The sequence below is a fragment of the Panthera onca genome, chromosome B2, assembly GCF_046562875.1.
Source record: "Panthera onca isolate mPanOnc1 chromosome B2, mPanOnc1 haplotype 2, whole genome shotgun sequence".
Taxonomy (NCBI): Eukaryota; Metazoa; Chordata; class Mammalia; order Carnivora; family Felidae; genus Panthera; species Panthera onca.
Window position 1 is genome coordinate 94,335,790 of NC_138343.1, and position 15,169 is coordinate 94,350,958.

Below are 15,169 nucleotides of genomic sequence, written 5' to 3' on the forward strand. Positions count from 1 at the left end.
TCTCATCGGGGGCTTTGAGGACTAAATGACTTAATATGTGTAGAAGGCTCAGAATGGTATGTGGTACACAGTGAGTTCTACCTATATGAATATACATTATACTGATAAAGCTCCTCTAGCAGGTCTGAAATTTGTTATAACTCTACAAGATTAATTTTCAAGGCTACTTCCTCAGAGTCTGTTTCTTTCTAGATGCTCTGCCAGCCATTTCGTAGCTACGACTGAATACATTTTAAGGTGTAGATACAATAATAATTGTGCACAAAGATTCTGCATGGATATGCATTGGAGGATGGCTTATAATAAAGAACACTGGGAATAACCTAAACTCTAATCATATGGAACTAAGTAAATTATAGAACATCCAAACAATCTTGTTCTCAGCAGCCTAATAATAATAATAATAATAATAATAATAATAATAATTTGTAGAGGGGTGACTGGCTGGCTCAGTCAGTAGAGCCTGAAATTCTTGATCTTGAGATCATGAGTTTTAGCCCCATGTTGGGTATGGAGACTACTTAAAAATTTTTTGTAGAAATATTAGAAATATAATAATGTCAACTAGTTATATAGAACAGAGGTTGGCAAACTGTGGTCTAAATGCCCAGCCCACTGTCCAGTTTTGTACAGCCCATGAGCTAAAATGACTTTTGCATTTTTAACAGTCAAGGCAAAATTAAAAGAAAAATATATCATGATGTGTGAAAATTTTGTGGAATTCAAAGTCAATGTCCGTAGAGTTTACTCGGAAACCAGCCATCCTCATTCATTTATGGCTGCTTTTGTGCTACAAAGGCAGCATTAAGGAGTTGCAACAGAAACTATATGACTCTGCAAAGCCTAAAATAGTTACTTTCTTTATTGAAAGAAATATTGTCTCTTGATAAAGAGCATACTTTTGTGCCAGGCACTGTTATAAGTGGTTTAGGTATATTAAGCCATTGTATCCTCATAATGGACCCTCTGAAGAAATAGTTGCTATTATGATCTCCATTTTATAGATGGGAAACTGAGGTAACAGAGAGGCAGAGTGGTTTGCACAGGGTCACACAGCTAAAGAGAAGCTGAGCCAGGATATCAACCAGGCAGACTAGTTCCAGAGCAATCACACTTTTGTTCAATAGCTACAAGTTTCTGCCACCTTCTATATCTAGCTACACTGCTTCCCATGGAAAGATGTTGGATAGAAAAAGGCTAAGTTACAAGAGTATGTAGAATATTACAAGGCATCCATGATGATAAACCCTAAAATGCTTTCATTCCTTACCTCACAGTAGTTAGGTTGTAAGTGATTTTTCATTGTTTTCTCCTTTCTTCCCTTCCTTCCTCTCTCCTTCTTCTTCTTCCAACTCCTCCCACTCCTCCTCCTGCTTCTCCTTCTGCTAAATTTTCCTCAGTGACTATTATATGGTACTTTTATAATACTTTAAAAACATATTTATTAAAATAGTAGAGCCCACGTTCTGCCTTTTGCAGATGGGAAGGCCAGACTCCAGGTATGGTTATGGAGTCATCTGCTATAGGGCACACTCATTCCTTACCTTGCACAATAAAATGCATTTAGATCATATAAATATTGTATATTTATAATGTATATATGTATATAAATATATATTTATATATACATTTATATAAATGTATAATGTATATAAAATGCATTTATATCATATAAATATTGTATATTTTTATGAAAAGAGTGGTGGATTCAAAATCATAAGACTTGAGAACTGGCATTTGATAGAGTCTGTGTTTTTTCTGAGTATGTGTTCCACAGAAAGAGGAGACTGAAAGAAACCTAAGACCCTCACTATAACCCATCTAAGGATTAAAACATGATTTTATATTTAAGTTTCTTTAAAAATTTTTCAATGTTTATTTTTGAGAGAGATAGAGAGCACAAGCAGGGGAGGTACAGAGAGGGAGACACAGAATCTGAAGCAGGCTCCAGGCTCTGAGCTGTCAGCACAGAGCCCCATGCAGGGCTTGAACTCATGAACAGTGAGATCATGACCTCAGCCAAAGTCGGCTGCTTAACCGACTGAGCCACCCAGGTGCCCCTGTGTAAGTTTCTTATCACTAACATATGAATACTAGTTCTATAGAATTTAAAATAAGAATTCTAGGCACAAAAGTTGGTTTGGGGAATGCCTTTTAGGCTCCCTGGTGTCTTCATGCTGTGGAGAAAGGTCAGATTGAAAGATTCTGAGCACTATTCGAAAACTGATATGATGCAAGGAAGTAACTTGCACAGAAGTATGGAAGGAAAAGCACACAAGGCGTAAGTATATGTATATGTATACTGTCTTCTCTGCCAAAACTCTGGCTAACACAGCTTAAATTGACATAATTGTTTCTCCGTTTATTTCTCTATGGGCATCCTAGTCTGCTTTTACTATTTGGACAAAGCCTCGATGAGATATCAAAATTCAGACAGAATAACTTTTGTGAAAATAAAACAAGACCGGAGGGAGTCACTGGTTTTAGAAGTGCATAGCCTTATCTTTCATATCCATGTCTGCCATGGTTGACATCAGTGTAGACTTTCTTATTGTATGGAGACCATTGCTCCTTCTGTCAGGTCTCGAGGCAGACAGTTCTGATCAAACATGGATTATTAAACAAAGACTCAATTATATTCTTTCTATACCTAAGTTCCTCTCATTAAATGTTGCATTAACCTTTTCATTGATCAGTTTGACAACCAACCTGATTGACTTTTAAAATTTCTTTCTTTAAAAAAATTAATAAAAAACTTTTAATAATTAATAGACTTTGTTTTGTTAGAGCAGTTTTAGTTTTACAGGTGATTGAGCAGGTGGTATAGAAATTTTCTATATACCCCCTTCTCCCTTGCTCACAGTTTCTCCTGTTATTAACATCTTGCACTAGTGTGATACATTTGCACAATTAGAGAACCAATATTGATACATTACTATTAACAAACTTTACATTACGATTGTTGTATAGTCCTGCGGGTTTTGCCAAGTGTATGATATCATGTATACACCTGTGACATAATAAGAAATATGTATTTGGGGTTTTTTTTCCTAGTTCCTCATACAACGCTTCTAAAACCCTTATATGTAACATCCTGAGACCTAAGGGTTTTAGGGGCATCTTTTGTTCTAATATTTAGTCTTTGACCCTCAGTTCCTGACATAGCACTTCTGAAACCTTTGTGATTTCCTGAGAGATGGGGATGATAAGACCATCTTATACAGAGCTCCTAGATCCCTTGGAATATCCCGGGTGAGAGGAGCATCTTTTGTGCTAATGAAATGACTCTGGGTAGACTCCTGCATAGCTTCTGGATGGGACCTGGTCACCAGCAAGACCCAAGCCCTGATTAAAAGCTTAGAACTTCAACCCCACCCTCCATCCCCTGGGAAAGGGAGAGGGACAGGAGACTGAATGAATGATTGATCTTGCCTACATGATGAAGCCTCCATAAAAATCCCTAAACTAAGGTGTTTGGAGAACTTCCAGGTTGGTGAGCATATCCACATACTGGAAGGGTGATGTACCATAATGCCACAGGGACAAAAGCTCCTGCACTCAGGAACCTTCTGGACCTTACCCTGTATACCTCCTCATCTGGTTTTTCATTTATATATTTTATTATATCCTTTATAATATACCAGTAAATGTGTTTCCCTGCATTCTGTGAGTCATTATAGCAGATTATCAAACTTGAGGACAAGGTCATGGGAACCCCAATTTATATCCACACCAAATAGATTTGTGACCCTGGGGCTCACTGCTTGTGATTGGCATCTGAAATAAAGAGATATTCTTGTGGAACTGAGACCTTAACCTGTGGGAACTGCACTAACTCTGGGTAGTCAGTGTCAGAATTGAATTGTAGGACACCCTTTTGATGTCTAGAGAGTTGGAGAAATGGTTGGTGTGGGGAACACCCATTCCCCACCCCCCCACACACACTTGGTGTCTAGTGTTGAGTAGAAGAAATAGACTTTCCTTTAGTAATGTCATGAACTCACCATTACAGTATCATACCAAATAGTTTCACTGCTCTCCTGTGCTCTAACTATTCATTGCTCTCTTTCCTCTCCTCCCTAACTCCTGGCAACCTTTGGTATTCTTTACTGTCTCTATAGTTTTGCCTTTTCCAAAATGTCATATAGCTGGCATCATACAGAATATTGACTTTTCAGACTGGCTTCTTTCACTAAGATATATGCATTTAAGGTTCCTCCATGGTTTTTTTTTAAGTCTTAATAGCTCATTTTTAAAGTCACTGAATAATATTCCATAGGATGGATGTACCACAGTTTATCCATTCACCATTTTATGAGTATATGGTTTCTTTCAGATTTTGGCAATTATGAATAAATCAGGGCACCTGGGTGGCTCAGTGGATCAAGTGTCTGACTTTTGATTTCGGTTCAGGTCATGATCTCATGGTTCATGAGTTCAAGCCCAGCATTGGGCTCTGCACTGACAGTGTGGAGCCTGCTTGGGATTCTGTCTCTCCCTCTGTCTCTGCCCTTCCCCTGCTCATGCTCACTCGCTCTCTCTCCAAATAAATGAATAAACTTAAAAACATTTTAAATTAGTAATAAGTCTGCTATAAACATTTGTGTGCAGCTTTTTGAGTGGACAAGTTTACAACTCATTTTGGTAGATATCAAGGAGTGCAATTGCTAGATTGCATAGTAAGACTATGTTAGCTTTATATGAAATTGCCAAATTGCCTTCCAAAGTGGCTGTGCCATTTTCCATTCCCACCAGCAATGAATGAGAGATCTTGCTGTTTCACATTCTTGCTAGCATTTGGTATTATCACAGTTTTTTATTTTAGTCATTTTAATGGGTATTTTTTTTTTTTACTTTTTAAACTGACTCAGTTGATTAATTTGTTCAAAATTAATAACCAAACCGGTTATGCACTGAACAGGTGTTTTATATCCTGGCTAAATAGAAAACAAAAACATGCCAAAGCGAAGGGATATGGTCTTTCATATTATTGTAGCATTGTTGCATGCCAAAGCTCACAGTCTTAAGAAATGGTTAAAACAGTGTCTAAGTATTTCTAAATTCATGGAGAAGCTCCGTAAAAAGAAGTTGGATCACATTTGATTCATCAAAAAATGAGCTTTTACCCCAAAAGTAAAACTCCTAAATGAAAAGTGACCCAGAACTTTAAGAAGACAGTGAACTGTGAAGGCAGTCAAAAGCGGTGGGGGCAGGGATTGGAATTTTGGAACCAGCAGCTGGATTCGAACCATGGTTTTATATTTAATAAGCTGGGTGAATTCAAATCATTTATTAAACTTTTCTGAGCCTCAATTACTTGTCTATAAACCCAGGAAAATGATTCTTAGTTGACAGGATTATCTTGACCTTTAGAGACCATGTTTTTGAAAAATGTCTGACATCAAGTTTTTGGTAGCTTAATTGTACATTTTTTCCTATCCCCCTGATAGTGCTCTGCACATGGAACAGGTTCAATAAAAATTATTAGAATTTCAATCATCGAAATTCCCTAGCCTGATGAAATAATTGAAATGTCCCATGAACACATGAAATAGCTAAGAGGTAGTTTTATATTTTTGCCTGTTTTAAGTAGATGGAATATAGCACACATACAAGACTGACGTTTCAAACAAAATTTGTAAACTGCAAGACTTTGGCACATGCTAAAATTGCCAGTGGTTTGGGGTTTCCCTGGAGTAGCCAGAAATGAGATATTGGCTTCAAAAGCAAACTCATGAAATATGCAGTAGTATAGATTCTAGAAACCGGGCACTTGGCAGAACTAAGTTACAGTAATTTACCATCGTGGGGTTGGCAGAAACATGCATACAGTGACTGTAATGTCAAAAACTAGAGGCCTGACATTCCTTCTGTCTATTCTTCCTCACGTCACTTTCCTTTTAAACTAGAAGAGTTGCATTTGTGAATTATTTGCTTTAAATATTAACAGCAACAAATAAAGGCCCTAGATGAAACATGTCATAGGATTTCCTAATCTTTTGGGAAGTTATTTCAAAGAGAATGAATTTATTATAAGGAGCTAAGTGTAACAGAATCATGGTTTTTTAAAAAGTGTGAAAAAATGATCAGAGAAGTAGTTCTGAATTCACAATCGATTCCCAAAGAAACCTCAAACCGGGGCCCAGGTTGGCTTCTGAAAACAAAACTGGGCCTTGGGCCTGGGCAGATACCCCAGAAGAGCAGTTTCAGAAGACTAGTTCCAACCACCGTGATGACCGCTCTTGTGTTTTGTTCTTTCCCTTTTGGGACTTTCTAGAAATTCACAGACCATTGAACCTTGTCTCTGAATTCCCAGTTCAGCACCTCTACTTTTAGAGAAGAGAAACACAACTCTGAAGAGGACACTTTGAAAGGTACTGTTTTTTGTGGTGTGTAAATAACTTCTTTATGAGAGGCATTTGGTGGTTATAAAGGAAAAGTTGCTAATGATAGAAAAATAATTTCTGGGGGTGCCTGGGTGGCTCACTCAGTTAAGCGTCTGACTTCGGCTCAGGTCATGATCTCATGGTTCATGAGTTTGAGACCCACTTCAGCTCTGTGCTGACACCTCAGAGCGTGGAGCCTGCTTTGGAGTCTGTGTCTCCCTCTCTCTCTACCCCTCCCCTGCTCACGCTCTGTCTCTCAAAAATAAATAAATGTTAAAAAAAAAAAAAAACTTAAAAAAATAACTTCTGGCAACTCTTGATAACAATGTCATTCGGGGTATAGGTAACATTTTGATGGACAGTGAAGCCATGCCTGACTTTTAATCTATATCTGGTGAAAGCAGAACTTCAGTCATAGAGTTTCTACTGAGCAGTATCATTCTGTTATGTGATTAATCCTCAAAAAGGGCTAGTTTTGGAGGCAAATGTGAGGTCCAATAATAGCCAGCCTGGTAATTGACATCAGCTAGAAACAAAACCCAGAACAACACATTATGAAGATGGAATAATAAAATAAAGTTGGGAATAATGACCCTGCCATCCGGCATTAATTGATGTGCAAAAGCACTCAGAGTTCTCGGGAGAAAAGAATCATATAAATGCAAATTATTATTATTACTACTACTTAAATTGTTGTCATCAATTCATGAAAATAAGATACTTCCTGAGTTTCATGCATATATAAAACCTAATAAAATATTTGTGAGCCCACTACCAGCAGTTTTATCATTTGGCATAAAAAATGGTAAACAACATGAAATATATGTTTAGTCCAAGATCAAAGATATTCGGTACAATCTAGAACCACACGAAATGATTACGATGGTATTTGACTTGAAATCTACAGAGACCCTCACACACTTCCATGGGAGAAAAGGTCGTGCTTTGACAAGGTAAGGATTTTAGAGTCACTGTGTCTCTGAAGTATGGGAAGGATAGAAATACTTTGGATAAGCACATTTTCTGACAGAACACCAATTTGGTTTACACACCATGTACAAAACTATTCTTATGCGGTTGTAATGCATGCCACCACAAAGGGATTTCTTAATATTTTTTTTACATCAACGGCACTGTTTCAAGCTCTCTGAAGAGAAGTATAATGAATATATTATAAGCTCAGAAAATGGCATCTAAAAGCAACAAAGCATCTCAAAGTTCTCAGGAACTTTCTCAGGAAATCTTGCAGATTACTTCATATAACTGTTTTAATCAACAAATAAAACTTCAGTACCTAGAAAATTTATGTTGAATAGGGAAAAAAATCTAGTAGAAAATATTGCTATTAATGACCATTAGAAGATGCCATATGATGAAATCATTAAAAATGCCTTGGAATTTGGTACTTACATTATTAATGATTAATGTGTGGGTATGTGATTCTCATGTGTTTCAAAGTGAAATTACAGAAACGTTATTCTCCAGAGCAGTTAGTCTCTATCTCTGTTATGGCTTTTGTTGCTTGCTATCTTTTGCCTATCTATGTACAAGTCATTTCTTTCTTCTAAGTTGTAAATTTCTGGAGGGTACGAAGTGTGTCTGATTAATCTTTCACATCTCCATGGTACTCAGCACGTGATTTCCATGTACTTGGAACTCAGTAATTATTGGTTGATGGAATAATTGAGTGCATTTGTTTCAAGTACTATTATTCTCCAATAGAGGAAAGACTAAATATTTTAAAATGTTGACATTTGGAGCACTTGGATGGCTCAGTTGGTTAAAGCGTCCAACTTCAGCATGGGTCATGATCTCATGGTTTGTGAGTTTGAGCCCCACATCAGGCTCTGTGCTGACAATTCAGAGCCTGGAGCCTGCTTCAGATTCTGTTTTCCTTTCTCTGCCCCTCTCCTGCTTGTGCTCTCTCTCAAAAATAAACATTAAAATTTTATTAATTTTGTTTTATAACTTAAGTTATTATGAATGGGGAAAATAACAGAAGAAATATATACCAATATGTTAATAGAAGTTGTGTTGGAGTCATGGAATTATTGTCTTTTTTTCCCCATTCCAATTTATTTATAATATGGTCACATTATTTTTCTAATAAAAGGCATAAATAACCACAAAATGACGCTTAATGTTCTACTAGACTAGATCACTTTATTAGAATTATGGTGACCTCTCTGCCATAATAATGACACTTCATTCCCCTGCCCACCCTCATACTCCCCCCTCCGCTACCTTCCTCTCCTCCGCCTTCCTGTCTAGCTGCTTTATGATGGAACAGGAACAAGTTGGAAAAGATAGGTTTGGAAGGAGGGAAAGAGATGGTGGCTTAACCCTGAGATGTATTCATTCATTCATTTAGAAACACTGAATGGTTTAATGGTGAAAATTGCCTGGGGTCAGGGTGCAGTGGAGGAAGAAGGCAGAGACATCAATGTCAGAGGCAGGGGCAGCACCAGCCATACTCTTGGGCCCATCAGCCCAGAGTCCTAGAGACCAAGGGGCCAAGCAACATTGCAGTCCGTCCAGAGAGGACTCAGAAGGCAGAGAGAGGCTAAACATGCTCCTGCTCTGCCGGGGTGCCTTGTAAACTTGCTTCTGCACCTAGAGCAAGGAGAGAAGCAGAAAGGCCGATGGAATTATTTTAAATGACTGTTTAAAATGGGAAGAAACTACTTTTAAGGGTCAGGATCAAGAATTTTCTGCCATCACGGGGAAGAGGGTATGAGAACAGGATGAAGTCAATAACAGGCTAAAAGAAAGGTGTGTTGGGGCTCTTGGGTGGCTCAGTTGGTTGAGCATCTGACTTTGGCTCAGGTCATGATCTCACCGTTCATGAGTTCAAGCCCTGCATGGGACTCCGTGCTGACAGGTCAGAGACTGGAGCCTGCTTAGGATTCTGTGTCTCCTTCTCTCTACCCTTCCTCTGCTGGCTCTCGGTCTCTCTCTCAAAAATATATAAACATTAAAAAAATAAATAAATAAAATAAAGGTATGTTTTGCACATGTCTGATCAATGTTTTCTCATTTTATATCTGCTGCATATTTTATTCATTAAAAATAATTTAATGAACACTTAATGGTTTTTGCACAGGAAAAGTATAATTAGAATAAAAGTTTGGAAACTGGCTTCAAGAGTGGTCAGAGGAGCTCAAACTATACAAACTCTATTTTTGAGAAACATGAAATACAAAAACTATTATCTTATTTAATGGAATTACTCTCAGGGGACACAATAATCCTTTGCATGTTTCTAACACCAAGAGTCTCTAAGCTAAATCAGCTTGCAGATTTTCAACCCATAGAGTGATCTTGGAACCTGAAAACTAATAACCGTGCATGGCTCAAACTCCCTTCAACAATATCAGCGGGAAGAATGTGGCTTTGAAATCATGTAAAGATATGATAGTTCTGTATCATGCAGAAAAAAAATGACATGTAGGAAAAAATGATATTATTACAGGTCTTTAATTTTATTTCTTGAGAAAACTTGATGGCACTGCATAGTTGAAGTCCAGTTGGCAGGGGGACTCAGTGTTAAAATTCAGATATGGATTCAGGGACAGATGCAATTACTTTCCTTCTACTCAACAAATATTTACAAAGCAACCACCATGTGCAGGCATGGTTCCTAAACAGATATAGACCAGTGGGGGAGTTTGTAAAGAAAATTCTTTTTTCTCAGAAAAATAGATATTGTGCTCATCCATTGGCTAAACTTTTATCTCAGATGAACCAATTTATAGCCCATAGTTATACCCTGTTCTTCAGAAACGTCCACCAGAAAATATCTTTTGTATCTTAGGGACCGTACTGGCTACTATTTGAAGATGCTTCATTTTACAGAGTTTCACTGTACATAAAGTTTTATTCCATCTTAGAAAAGAGAGAGTGAAACAGCACTACAAGGGGACACTAAATGAATTTACCTGTAAGTTGGGGAGCTGGTGCATCAAGCCTTCTCAGTAAATTTCTGGTGAGATCTCAAATGAGACGTGGAAATATCTGAAGTGATATTGGACAGATTCAAAATTGCAAAGAATTTATTTTAAACTGCATCAAAGAATGTTGGCCATGCTCTTTCATTACATAAACATATAGCCATTTTAATAGAGTTATATTTAATTACACATTTTACTTGTAAACCACATTTAGCTCAAGCTAGTTGCTGATGTTTCTGAAGAAGAAAGGTTCATGTTTAGGTAACATTCCCTGGACTATCACCAACAAATACAGCAGATGTGTAACTAGCATTTTGGCTTTGACTTTTCTTTCAGTTCAGATTGGGGGCATTTTAGTTGTCTTCAAATCACTCAGCGCCATTGGTCAGTGTAGCATGACAAATGCAAGGACACTGATTTGGAAGAACTGGCTTAAGTTGAGTGTCACCATTTACTGTGATTCAGCCTCTCTGCTCTTTATCCGTAAAGTGGGATTCTCCCAAGAAACAAGCAAATGAAATCATATGTAGGCATGCTGTGTAAACTATGAAGTGTTAAACCAATGTAAGATATTGTTTTGTAATTGTATAATTTGGGAGATAATTTTATATTTAATGAAAGTGGCAATCACAAGTTAGAGGGTTCAAAATTTCTTGTGTTATATCAAGTGGAGCTAAAATCCTACCATAAAATTATATAAAAACAAATAGTTTTGGAATCCAATAAATAAAGATACATTTATTAAGATCACTAATGGCTGAATTGAAATAGAGTAATGGGAAAAATTATACTTCAAGACACAAATGATCAGTTCTTCAGGGAGGAAAAAAATTCCCTGTCAATCTTTAATTGCTAGCAGATTTTAAAACTAGTCAAATTTAGCATAATAATAAAGCTTCAAATTACGTTGAAACCATGCTGATGTTATATGCAAATGCACAATCCAGCATTAGAATGATGGTAATACTCACAGTGAGATGACTGTAGGAGCTAAAGTAATATTTTGGTCTTGCCACATCTTTTCATTATTGTAAGATTTTTTTGAACCTGAAATAATATGCAGTTCTATCAAATTAAACCTATATTTTATTATCTATAGGATACTGGTGTTTATTTGTAGTTTTTATTGTTATATACATATTGAAATTTTGGTAGAATGAAGAAAAATAATGGAATTGGGCCCACTGATGGCCCACAGTTTAGTAAGCTGTCATTTCCTAAAAAATATTAATTTGGGAACACCATTTCAGAAAGATAATTTCTTCTATAACCATATGTAGTGTAACAGTGTGGAACCCAGTTGGTACAATCCAATACCACATGTATATTTATGCCCTTGGTCAAACCAGGAGTCTCAACTATATGATGTATAATGTATTTCTCTTACAATAATTTGTACTGTCTGCTTGGTATGTTTTTCTTATGGCTCTTGCCAGCTTAGCTGGGGGATTCCACTTCGTAACTATTCTGTCAAATCAATTCTGTCCTTCTGCTTCTGTGCAGTGTAACAAAATGACATCCAGAGCTTATCCAGATGAGCAGGGAGCAACTGAATTGCCTTCTGCTCCTTTGTTGAAGAAGAGAGAAAATTCTTCAACCAGTAAGTGCTGAGAGCGCATCATACTATGCTTTATGGTAGATTAATTACAGCACCATGAGTTCCTAGGGGGTGCAGAGTCCAGGGCAAATCATATGGGTGCTTTTGTACAAAGGTCAAATCAAGTTCAGACGAGGAGCTCTCGGGGATAACGAGAAGCCTCCAAATATCCAGTTGAAGTGAAGGCTGTACAAACTGGGAACTTTTTGGCGACTGAGATGAAGGTGTTCGTGGGCTCATTTTAAGCCACTTCTTTACCCCCTCAGGCTACTTCTCAGGGTCCTTCCTGACCACAAAATTTAGGACAGAAAATCCCAGCCACCCTAGTTCCTTTAGGTCACAGGGACAACCCCTGCCCAGGGCAAGCTTCATGGGCACACAAAGGGCGTCAGACTTGCAAAAGCCCTGCACTTGGTTCACTGGTCTACTTTCTCGGTCTTAAAATTCTTAATACTATACATATACAAATTTCATGTACAAAGCCATAAAGCATTTTTAACATAAGAAAACAACCAGTTCCTCATCTTATTGTACTTTTACCAGTGATAAATGAATCAGAGGAATTTAAGGCTGGAAACAATTAGGCCGAGATTACAATGAGCCCAATTTTTAATAGAAATTAAAATTTAAATGCACTGTGATATTGCACTTCAGGGGTACTTTTTTTTTTCTTTATATCTCTGGCTTCTTCTTTCCATCTTTGCTGATCAGAGGATTTTGAGATAGTAAAATGTGCCTGCTAGACTTTCCAAACCAAACATGTGGAGTATCTACATAGAGGTTACTCTAGAGTTTTTGATATTTTATTGTTGCTGAAGTGAGAACAACAGAGTGCAAACCAAGATATTGGATAATAGGTTATCTGTTCCTACCGAGGAGGCTGGTTCCAGCCTGACACACAAGTGTAAAGATGGTGAGGTTCATCTCTGTACCTCCTCTTTCAACATCCCTTTATCCTGTTCTGTTTGTATTCCTTTCTCCTCATCCTCAACATGGTTAGATTTCTGGATAACTCATTTGTAAATTCTTCTTCTCCCTTCACCAACACGATTTGAGCCAAAAATTTACATCCCATTTCTGTGTGGCTTTGTTCCCAGTGGACTTTCATGGTTAGATAGCATTCTGATAATTAACCCCTGCTAAGTTATCTAGCTGGTACTAACTTAAGGTGTGGATTCTCCTTGGGGAGCTCTGGACTTTAATATCTGAGAGCCTTCAGTTGTACCTAGCAGAAGGCGGCCATTGTGTTTGCTTGTGTGATGGCTGCCCATGATGGCTGTGCATTCTGGGAGGCAGAACCCCTCTGACTATTCTTTCAGCTCATGCTGAACTTAATGAGCTCAGTAGCTCATCCAGACTAATGATTCAGACCTTGTCACATCATCACACTTAAGGCAGATGCTAATGTACAGAAAAGTAATGTACTTTACATAACCCCAAATACTTCTTCCCTCACCCTCCTTGCTGACTTTGCCTCCTAGGTCACTGAGAACGTAGAAGTAATTATGAGAGAACTCTCACAAGCTCCCAGTACAGCTCTCACTTGCCAGCAACTGTGCTCCCACTTATTTTCTGCCTGCTCTCCTTCCTAATGGTTGATTGTCCATGCTCCTATTTAAGGTCACTGGATCCTATTATCACTCACCTGTTCAAGGTCATCCCTCCAGCAATTTACCCCTCTTTTCTGGACCAGGCCCATCAGCTTACAAATATACTATTATTTCTCTTATGTTAAAAACAACAACAACAAAACGTCCTCTTTCTTGACCCCACTTCCTGCTCAGGAAGTTTCTACTTTCTGTCACATCAGAACAGCTTGAAAAGCTTACTTATACTTGCTCTTCCCACTTCTTGCCTCTCATTTCCCCTCAACCTACTTTAGTCGAGTGTTTGTTCCCAATCACTCCACTAAAATTGTTCCTGTCATGTTCACCAGTGACCTCCATGCTGCTCAACCCCGGGGTTTATTCTCAGCCTTCATATCACCTGACCTGTCAGCCACATTTGAGACAGTTCACTGCTCCCTTTTCCTTGAACACTTTCTTCACTTGGCTTCCAGGCCCCCACGCTCCTGATTTTCTTCCTACCTCAGTAGCTGCTCCTTCTCGTGTCTTTTGCTGCTTCTTCCCCATATCCCTGTCCTCTGAACAATGGAGCACTCCAAGGAAAGGTCCTCCAACATTTTTTCTTCTGAATCTACACTTAGTCCCTTGGCCATCTCATCTACTTTCATGGCTTCAAATGTCATCTGTAGGTGACATACTCCCAAATCTTTATCTCTAGCCCAGACCTTTCTCTAGAACTCTATACTCATCCAACTATTTATTCTATGTCAGTGTCTCGTAGTAGGCATCTTGCGCTTAACTTTGATTCCCCTTTCAAGTCCACTCTTGTCCCCCTTTCCCCCAGGCTAGTCTCACTAGGCTAGCCAATGTAATTCTATTGAATAGGGCAGATCACACCATGCTTCTAGTTAAAATTCCCCAGTGACTTCTGGTCACTTTCAGAATAAAAGTCAAAGTCCTTACTGTGACTTGCCCAATTACCTCGTTGCCTTCTCTCCCTAGTGCTCACTCCGCTGTAGCCATTCTGGCCATCTAGCTGCTCCTGCTCATGTTTAAGTGTCTCCTCGTTTGCTCTTCTCTCTGTTTCCTGCAGATTGCTCATTCCCCAGATGTCTGCATGGATTGTTCCTCTGCTTTTTTTCAGGTCTTTGTTCAAACATTACCTTCTCATTTAGGCCTTCTTTGACCATCCTATTAAAATTACAGTGCTCCTTCCCACCCACCTTCCCTAATTTATCTTTAGGACACTCTGACTCCAGCCTTTTCTGTTTTATTTTACTATCTGGTTCTCTCACCCCAAGAATGCAAGTTCTATGAGGGATGGAATCTCTGTTACTTGATACATCCCTAGTGCCAAGGTCAGCACCTAGAGCCATTGTAGGTGCTCAATACATATTTGTTAAATGCATGATGATTTATCTTTCTACCTAACAACATGGCCTGCACATGATCTCCAGAAAACGAGTTTTCCAAAGATAGGGATCAGATTTGTGACTGAGGATCTGTTAGCTCTCTTTACAATGCTGAAGGGACTGCTGTAAGGCAGACTCCCGTATAGTTTTTGTTGTTGTTGTTGTTTTTACTTTGAGAGAGGGAGGGAGAGAGAGCAGGGGAGAGGGGCAGAGGCAAAGAGAGGAGAGAACCTTAAGCAGACTACATGCTCAGCTTGAG

The 15,169-nt window shown here is 38.4% G+C and overlaps 1 long non-coding RNA gene across 2 annotated transcripts in view; it reads left to right on the forward strand.

Moving 5' to 3' along the window:
* Positions 1–15,169, forward strand: part of LOC132667443 (uncharacterized) — a 127,607-nt gene that overhangs the window by 540 nt on the left and 111,898 nt on the right. For both annotated transcript variants that reach the window (XR_013555700.2, XR_009605157.3), the window contains exons 2-3: positions 6,278–6,374; positions 11,840–11,936. This is a non-coding gene — a long non-coding RNA (uncharacterized LOC132667443). The remainder of the gene's footprint in view (positions 1–6,277; positions 6,375–11,839; positions 11,937–15,169) is intronic.